General features: G+C 36.6%; 1 long non-coding RNA gene across 1 annotated transcript; it reads right to left on the bottom strand.

Moving 5' to 3' along the window:
• Positions 1-4,640: 4,640 nt before the first annotated feature.
• On the bottom strand, positions 4,641-5,062 carry LOC122224036. Its single transcript, XR_006204635.1, has 3 exons — positions 4,990-5,062; positions 4,834-4,905; positions 4,641-4,699 (listed from the first exon to the last, which is right to left on the bottom strand). It is a non-coding gene; the product is annotated as an uncharacterized LOC122224036 (long non-coding RNA).
• Between the last annotated feature and the right edge of the window lie 3,348 nt (positions 5,063-8,410).

The following is an 8,410-nucleotide window of genomic DNA, read 5'->3' as shown; positions in this document are numbered from 1 at the left end:
GGGCTCTGTGCTGACAACTCCGGGCCTGGAGCCTGCTTTCGCTTCTGTGTCTCCCTCTCTCTCTGTTCCTCCCCTACTTGCACTTTCCCTCTCTCTGTCTCTCTCAAAAATAAATAAAGAGCAAACATTTTTTTTTTTACAAAATAAAAGTACAGAGCTTGCCTTTGCATTAAAATATTGTATCTATAATTTGCAAGTCTTTCAGGAATTGATCTCATATAAATTATAATGTACCTCCATTTAAATAGATTATTATAGAGAGCAGCTCCTTTTAATCAGGGGGAAGAACCCTGAAACAGGTAAGTTTTAGGTGAATTTCAAAGGACATGGTATTAAGGACATGGTATTAAAGGACATTTAAGAAATGGTAGATGGGGACTTGGGTAAATTATTCCAGGTGAGGAAAATACCCTTAGTGGCAAGCTTAAAAGACAAATGAATTCAAAGAAAATGGAAACTGGGGAAACAGTAGAGAGCCAGGCTTGAAGGTCATTAATAAAAAGGGTTTTTGAAAATAAATTAGCTTTTAAAACTGGTGAATGTTACTCAGAGAAGCTATGGGTCTGAGAAAGTATGGAAATGGATAAGTGTCATTGGGTATATTTCCATAAGTAATGTCAACCCCTTTTGGGAATTTTCTGCATATGGATCATCCTCCTCCCCTCCTAATTCAAAATGGATAAAAGAGGGGCTTCTGGGTGGCTCAGTTTGTTAAGCATCCGACTTCAGCTCAGGTCATAATCTCACAGTTCGTGGGTTCGAGCCCCACATTGGGCTCTGTGCTGATAGTTCAGCCTGGAGCTTGCTTTGTGTTCTGTGCCTCCCTCTCTCTCTGCTCCTCCCCTGCTCACACGTTCTCTCTCTCTCAAAAATAAATAAATTTTTAAAAATGGATAAAAGACTTAAATATAAGGTATGAAATTGTAAAACTCCTAGAATAAAACATGGGGGTTAGCTCCTTGACATCAGTCTTGGCAATGATTTTTTTTTAGATATGACACAAAAAGCAAAAGCAACAAAAGAAAAAATAAACTAGTGGAACTACATTAAACTAAAAAGGTTCTGTACAGCAGAGGAAACATCAGCAACATTAAAAGGCAACTTATAGAATGGGAGAAAATATTTGAAAATCATGTATTTGATAAGAAGTTAATATCCAAAATATATATAAGGAACTCTTACAACTCCATAACAAAACAAAACAAAACACCTGATTAAAAACTGAATAGACATTTTTCTGAAGAAGACACACAAATGACCAACATGTACATGAAAAGGTACTCAACATCACTAATATTCATGTTGACACAAATCAAAACCACAATGAGCTATCACCTCACAGCTACTAGAACAACTATCTTGGAAAGTACAAGAGATAACAAGTGTTGGTGAGGAAGCAGAGAAAAAGGAACCCTCATGCACTGTTGGCAGGAATGTACATTGGTACAGCAACTATGAAAAACAGTATGGAGGTTCTTCAAAAAATTAAAACTAGAAGTACCATATGATTCAGCAATCCCACTTCTGGGTATAATCTGAAGTAAACGAAATCACTATCTGGAAGAGATACATGCACACTATGTTCATTGCACCATGACTCACAATAGCTAAGACATGGAAACAGCCTAAGTATACATCAAGAGATGAATAGGTAGGGGCACCTGGGTGGTTCAGTCGGGTTAAGCGTCTGCCTTCAGCTCAGGTCATGACCTCACAGTTCATGAGTTCCAGCCCCACGTCTGGCTCTGTGCTGTCAGATTCTCTATCTCTCCCCTCTCTCTCTGCCCCTACCTTGCGTGTGCTCTCTCTCTCTCTCTCTCAAAATAAATAAATAAACTTTTTAAAAAAATTCTTAAAAAGAGATGAATAGGTAAATAAAATATGGTTTTTAGATATATGTACACACACACACACACACACACACACACACACACACACACAATGGAGTATTATTCAGCCATTTAAAATGAAGGAAATCCTGCCAGGGGTGGGAAGTGGGTGAAAGTGGTCAAAAGGTACAAACGTCCAGTTATAAGATAAATGACTTCTGGGGATGTAATGTACAGCGTGGTGATTATAGTTAACAATACTGCTGTATATTTGAAAGTTGATAAGAGAGAAGATCTTAAAAGTTCTCATCCCAGGAAGAAAAGAAATTGTAACTATGTGAGATGATGGATGGTAACTAAACTTATGTGATGACCATTTTGTATTTATACATATTTCAAGTTATTATATTGAACACCTTAAGCTAATACAATATTATATATCAATTATAGCTTAATAAAACAAGTAGGGGGGAGAAATGTTGATCCCATTTATAGAATTCTCCACAGCTAGATCACCCTCCTCCATCACCCCCTACACACACACACACACACACACACACACACACTTCTTCCTGAAGCAGAGAGAGAAAAGGAATAGTTCCAACAGCTACAAAGGATAAATAATAGTTGTACCAGGTTGAATCAGAGAAAGTATTTTCTACTAAACACCAAGACTTCCTTCTGCCTGTTTCCAAGGGGCCAGCTATGGGGAAGTTAGCAGTGCATCTGCATTCAATGAAGGTCTTGGAAGAGACCCAAATCACCACATTCGGAAGAGTTCCAAGAACTCTGCGAGGCTGTATGTTCCAAACAGAAAGAAAGAACACAGAAAGCAAGGTTTGAAGTGGAGCCCAGAAAGGAATCTAGTAACAGGAAGCAGGAGTGTGGAAAATGAACATTTTAAATTAAAGTTGCTCAGGGATTCTCAGAATCAATAGACAATATACATGCTTAATGTTTGAAATATGCTTTTTTACAGCATTCCTTTTTGTTCACTAAACTTCTTCATATGATTTTGAACAAGTGTGCTGACAGAGAACAAACAGCCCATGAAAGAGAACACTGGCTGATTCTGGGTAATAAATATTCCCATGTGTACATATACCAAAGAAAGTGCTATATTCATAAGGAGCATATTAGTGACGAGAGGATGCTTTCTAAGAACATATTTCACTTTTTAGGTCCACAATAATAATATGCAGTGTTGGGGCATCATATCCTTCAACACATGGAGAAACGTAATATTAAATGAAATCTAAGAATCTGGGCAAGTATCTTAGAAAATTCATTTTTGGGGGTAAAAAAATGCCACCACCCCCCCCCCCAGTGGAGTGTCTGGCTAGCTCAGTCGGTGGAGCCTGCGACTCTTGATCTGAGGTTGTGACTTCATGTCCCCTATTGGGCATGGTGATTATGTTAAAAAAAAAAAAAAAAAGTAAGTCCACCCAGAAAAATTCTGTCACAAGCTGCAACATGGATGAACCTTGAGGACATTATGTTAAGTGAAATAAGCCAGTCACAAAAAGACAAACATTATGGGGTGCCTGGGTGGCTCAGTCAGTTAAGGGTTCAACTTTAGCTCAGGTCATGATCTTGCAGTTCATGAGTTCGAGCCCCACGTGGGGTTCTGTGCTGTGTCTGCCTCTCTCTGCCCCTCCACCACTTGTGCTCTGTCTCTCAAAAATGAATAAACATTAGGGGCGCCTGGGTGGCTCAGTCGGTTAAGCGTCTGACATCGGCTCAGGGCATGATCTCACAGTCCGTGAGTTCGAGCCCCGCATCGGGGTCTGTGCTGACAGCTCAGAGCCTGGAGCCTGCTTCGGATTCTGTGTCTCCCTCTCTCTCTCTGACCCTCCCCTGCTCGTGTTCTGTCTCTCTCTGTCTCAAAAATAAATAAAAACATTAAAAAATTTTTAAAAAAATGAATAAACATTAAAAAACATTTTTTTAATAAAAAAATGTTTTAAAAAGACATTCTGTGATCCACTCATACTGTTATCTATCTAGTCAAATCTACAGAAACAGAAAGTCAAATGGTGGTTGCCAGGAGCTGAGAAAGAAGTATATGAAAAATTGTTATTTAATGGATATACAGTTTTAGTTTTGCAAGATGAAAAAGTTCTGGCATTGGATGCACAACAATAAGAATATATTTTACAATACTGAACCATACATTTAAAAATGTTTAAGATGGGATATTTTACCTTATGCATGTTTTACGAAAGCTAAAAAAAATTTTTTTAAACAAGGGAAAAGAGTCAGTCCACCAAGTACACAGGCTTTCTGAGAAGCAGTTGCAGAAGGACTGAATAAACATTTGAAGTACATACAATGTAATATTTTTAAGTATGCAGTCGGAAGAAAGAATAAAGTAAAAGAGCATTTACTGGGTCTCAGTGCAGGCTCATCAATATTAGATCCTTCACATATGTTGTATTAAATTCTTACAATAATCCTGAAAGTAGATATTCTGGTCCAGATGCTGATATGCTAGTCCTGAAAAAATTGGGGTTTAGAAAGGACAAATATCTTGCCCAAGTTTCTGCAGCTAATAAGCAGCCTAGGGGAATAAGGTTGCCCATTACTGGAAGATAAGAGGGTCATTACAATGAAAGTTTAGAGAATTAAGAGAATTAGTTTTCTACCTGTCCCACTTTATTGTCACTTTTCTTTCCCACTTACTGAATCCAGAGAAGAAATTTAAAAGCTAAGTTATTCTAGCATTTATGGAGGAAATTGCAGGGAAAAGCCTTGAGAGTTTCTTAACTTAATTATAGCATAAAATTTTGAAACTGGAAGTCGTATCAAGTTACCTGACAGAAAACAGTGCCTGGGAAAAGGATTCACAAGCCTAATCCCGTGAAGTGAGCCTCCAGGGGGAAAACAAAATATGGTTAGCAGCCATGCACATTTTTCACATATATATGTTTAAGTTTCTCTTGATATAAAGTGTGTCAGTCAGAATACCAGATAAAATTGAACTTCTCCACCACTTAATAAATACCTTTCGTAAAAGTGAACCAAGGACTTTGTATCAGTCAAGGTCATATCAGGAAACAGATGGCACACACAAACTCTGCAATTTGAGGAAAGTTTAATAAGGAGCTATTCATGAAGGTGTGGGCAGGATACAAGGAAATCACAAGGGATAGCACAGTACCTTGGGGCTAGTGACTTCAGGGGTTATCCTCCCCTCTCCAAGGCCATCATGGACTAAGGGAGTGCGCTATTCCTGAAACGCAGAGAGAGAGCATGGTTGATGCTGTCTTTTGGCCACAGGATGCAAGCAGTTTGCAGTGACCCAGCAGCGAGAAACTCCAGAAATTAAATCTCTCTATTCCCACTCTCCTCTATTCCTGTTTCTGATCTTCTGTCAATGCTCTCCATTGGCTGCACCTTATTTAGGCCTTTTAAGGCACAGAGTAAGGTGGAAAAGAATGGAGAGTGCATTTGGAGAGGCAAACAAAAGGTATCCAGCAGAGACTGACTAATATTTTATAGCTCGTGTGTGAAAATAAGTTAAGGAAGAACTAACAACAAAAAACAAGTCCTCTGGGGTTTGTTTGTTTGCTTGTTGTAATAAAATATATTAGAAAACTTACCACTAAGTCTGAGAAATGTGTTAGTTAGGTTTTGCTATAACAATGCAGCATCACAAACAACTCCCAAATCTCAGTAGATTACAATAATAAACATTTATCTTTTACTCTCAGGTCTACAAGTCAGTTCTGGTTCAATTACATTTGGCTAAGTTAACTGGACATGTCTCCTGGCTGAAGGTTGGGATCAGTTGTGCTTCACGTATCTTCTCATTCTGGAATTCAGGCTAAATGGCCAATGATTACATAGAGCATGGCAGCTGGTAGGTGCACAAAGGGAAAAACAGAAACCATAACATCTGTTAAATCTGTATTTTTTACTGGGATGCTTATCATTTCCACCTTATTGAATCTGCCAACGGAAGACTTTTGACCAAGCCCAATGTCAATGGAGTGGAAACATCAATGTATCGAGAAGGGTAGAGTGAATATTTTCTAAACAATAATTAATCTACTATACTTAGTAAAACTGCCTCTGAAAATATACCTTATATAGAAACACCCAGGCTTTATGACTACAAATAGATTTTTATCCCATTAACTGTTTTTTATATATATACTTTTCTTCTTATTAAAAGTATCCTCTGGGTGTGATTATGCATTCCCTGCCAATCACATTTACCTTCTATGTTACTGAAAGAAACTGTCTAGGTAAACACTGTTAACAGAAATGTTAGCCTAAAAGCACATTTATGCACCTTCACGTATAGGTATAGGTGTAGGCCTCTGTGTAATGCACCTAGAAAAAGATGAAAAGCACTAAAAGTTTATACATCACACCCTAGTAACTTATTCAAATTTCAAAGCTACTCATAGCCCTTCCTAAATCAGCAGAATTTTTAAAACATATTAAAGCTGATTTTTAAAGATTTATATGTTCAATGTTTCCTTGCTGCCCATCTACAGTTACAATGTTTTTTTCCAGCTTTATTGGGATGTGATTGGCATACAGCATTGTGTAAGTTTAAGGTATACAAATTGTTGAATTAATACACTTATTACCACTGTAGCCTTAGCTAATACTTTTATCACATTATATAACTGCCATTTCATTTTTGTGGTGAAAAATTTAACATTACTCTCCTAAAAACTTTCAAGTATGTAATACAGTTTTATTAACTAAACTCACAATGCTATACATTAGATCCCCAGAACTTATATCTTCTAACTGGAAGTCTGTATTATTTGTCCAACATCTCTCCATTTCTCTCATCCCCATGGTAACCACCATTCTACTCTGTTTCTACCCGTTCACTTTTTTTAGATTCTGCATGTAAGTGATATCATACAGAATTTGTCTTTCCTTGTCTGACTTATTTTACATAGCATAATGCTCTCAAGGTCCACTTGTGTTGCTGCAAATGGCAAGATCTTCTTTCTCGTGGCTGAATAATATTCCATTACATATATATCACCACATTTTTCTACCCATTCATCCATTAACAGACACTTGGTTATTTCCCTATCTTGGCCATTGTGAATAATGCTGCAATAAACATGGACATGCAGATATCTCATCAAAATCTTGTTTTTGTTTTTGCATCTATATTTTTCAGGGGTATTGATCTGTGGTTTTCTTGAAGTGTCTTTGTCTGGCTTTTGGTATCAGAGTAATTCTAGGCTTGTAATTTTGTAATTTTGGAAATGTTCCCTCCTCAATTTTTGGAAGTGTTTGATTTTAATTTTTCTTTAAATATTTGATAGAATTTACCAGGGAAACCATCTGGTCCTGGATTTTTCTTTGTTGGGAGCTTTTTGATTACTGATTAATGTTCCTACTCAGTATGTTCGTATTTTCTATTTCTTCATGATTCAGTCTGATAAGTTGTATGTTTCTAGGAATTTATCCATTCTTCTAGGTTATCCAATTTGTCGGTGTATAATTATATATACTAATTTCTTATGATTTCTGTGTATTTCAGTTGCAATATCTCTTCTTTCACTTCTGATTTTGAGTCTTCTGTCTTGCTTAGTCTAGCTAAAGGTTTTCAATTTTGCTTATCTTTTAAAAAACAGCTCTTAGTTTTGTGATCTCTTCTATTATTTTTCTGATCTCTATTTCATTTATTTCTGCTCTGATCTTTGTTATTTCCTTCTATCTGCTAACTTTAGGCTTAGTTTGTTCTTCTTTTTCTAGTTCCTTGATTTGTAAAATTAGGTTATTTCCAAAGATAAAGAGAAGGAATCAGAGCATACTACCACAGAAAATCACCAATTAGCAAGGGCAGAAAGAGAAGGAAAAAGAAACAAGGAAACTACAAAAAAAAAGCCAAAAAATGATTAATAAGATGACATTAATAAGTCTTTACATATCAATAATTTCTCTAAACAGAATGAATTCTTCAATCACAAAACACATTGTGGCTGGCTGGATTAATAAAAGCAAGACCCAACTATATTTTGCCTACAGAAAACTCATTTCAGCTTTAAGGAAAACATGGGCTCAAAGTGAAAGGATGAAAAAAAGACATTCTATGCAAGTGGAAACCAAAAGACAACAAGGATCACTATATCTACACCAGACAAAGGAGACTTTATGCCAGAAATGGTTAACAAGAGACAAAGAAGATCATTATATAAGATAAATGGGTCTATGTGTCAACTATACTTCAAAAAAGTTAATTTCTTTTAATTAAAAAAAATAAAATTAAAAAGTTTTTTTAAAAGATAAATAGGTCGACTCATTAAGAGGATATAATCATCATAAAGGCACCCAACATGGGACCACCTAAGTATATTAACCAAATACTAACAGGTCTGAAGGACAAAATAGATAACAATACAATAATGGTAGGGTACTGCACTTGCATCAATGGGTAGATCATTCAGACAGAAAATCAGCAAGGAAACAATGGACTTGAACCATGCTCTAGACCAAATGGACCTAATGGACCTATAAAGAACAGTCCACCAATAGCGTCAGAATATACATCCTTCTCAAGCACACACAGAACACCATCTAGGATAGATCCTATGATAGGT

Source organism: Panthera leo, chromosome B4, assembly GCF_018350215.1.
Source record: "Panthera leo isolate Ple1 chromosome B4, P.leo_Ple1_pat1.1, whole genome shotgun sequence".
Classification (NCBI taxonomy): Eukaryota; Metazoa; Chordata; class Mammalia; order Carnivora; family Felidae; genus Panthera; species Panthera leo.
Note: the sequence above shows the minus strand (reverse complement) of the source record. Positions and strands in the feature narration are given on the sequence as shown.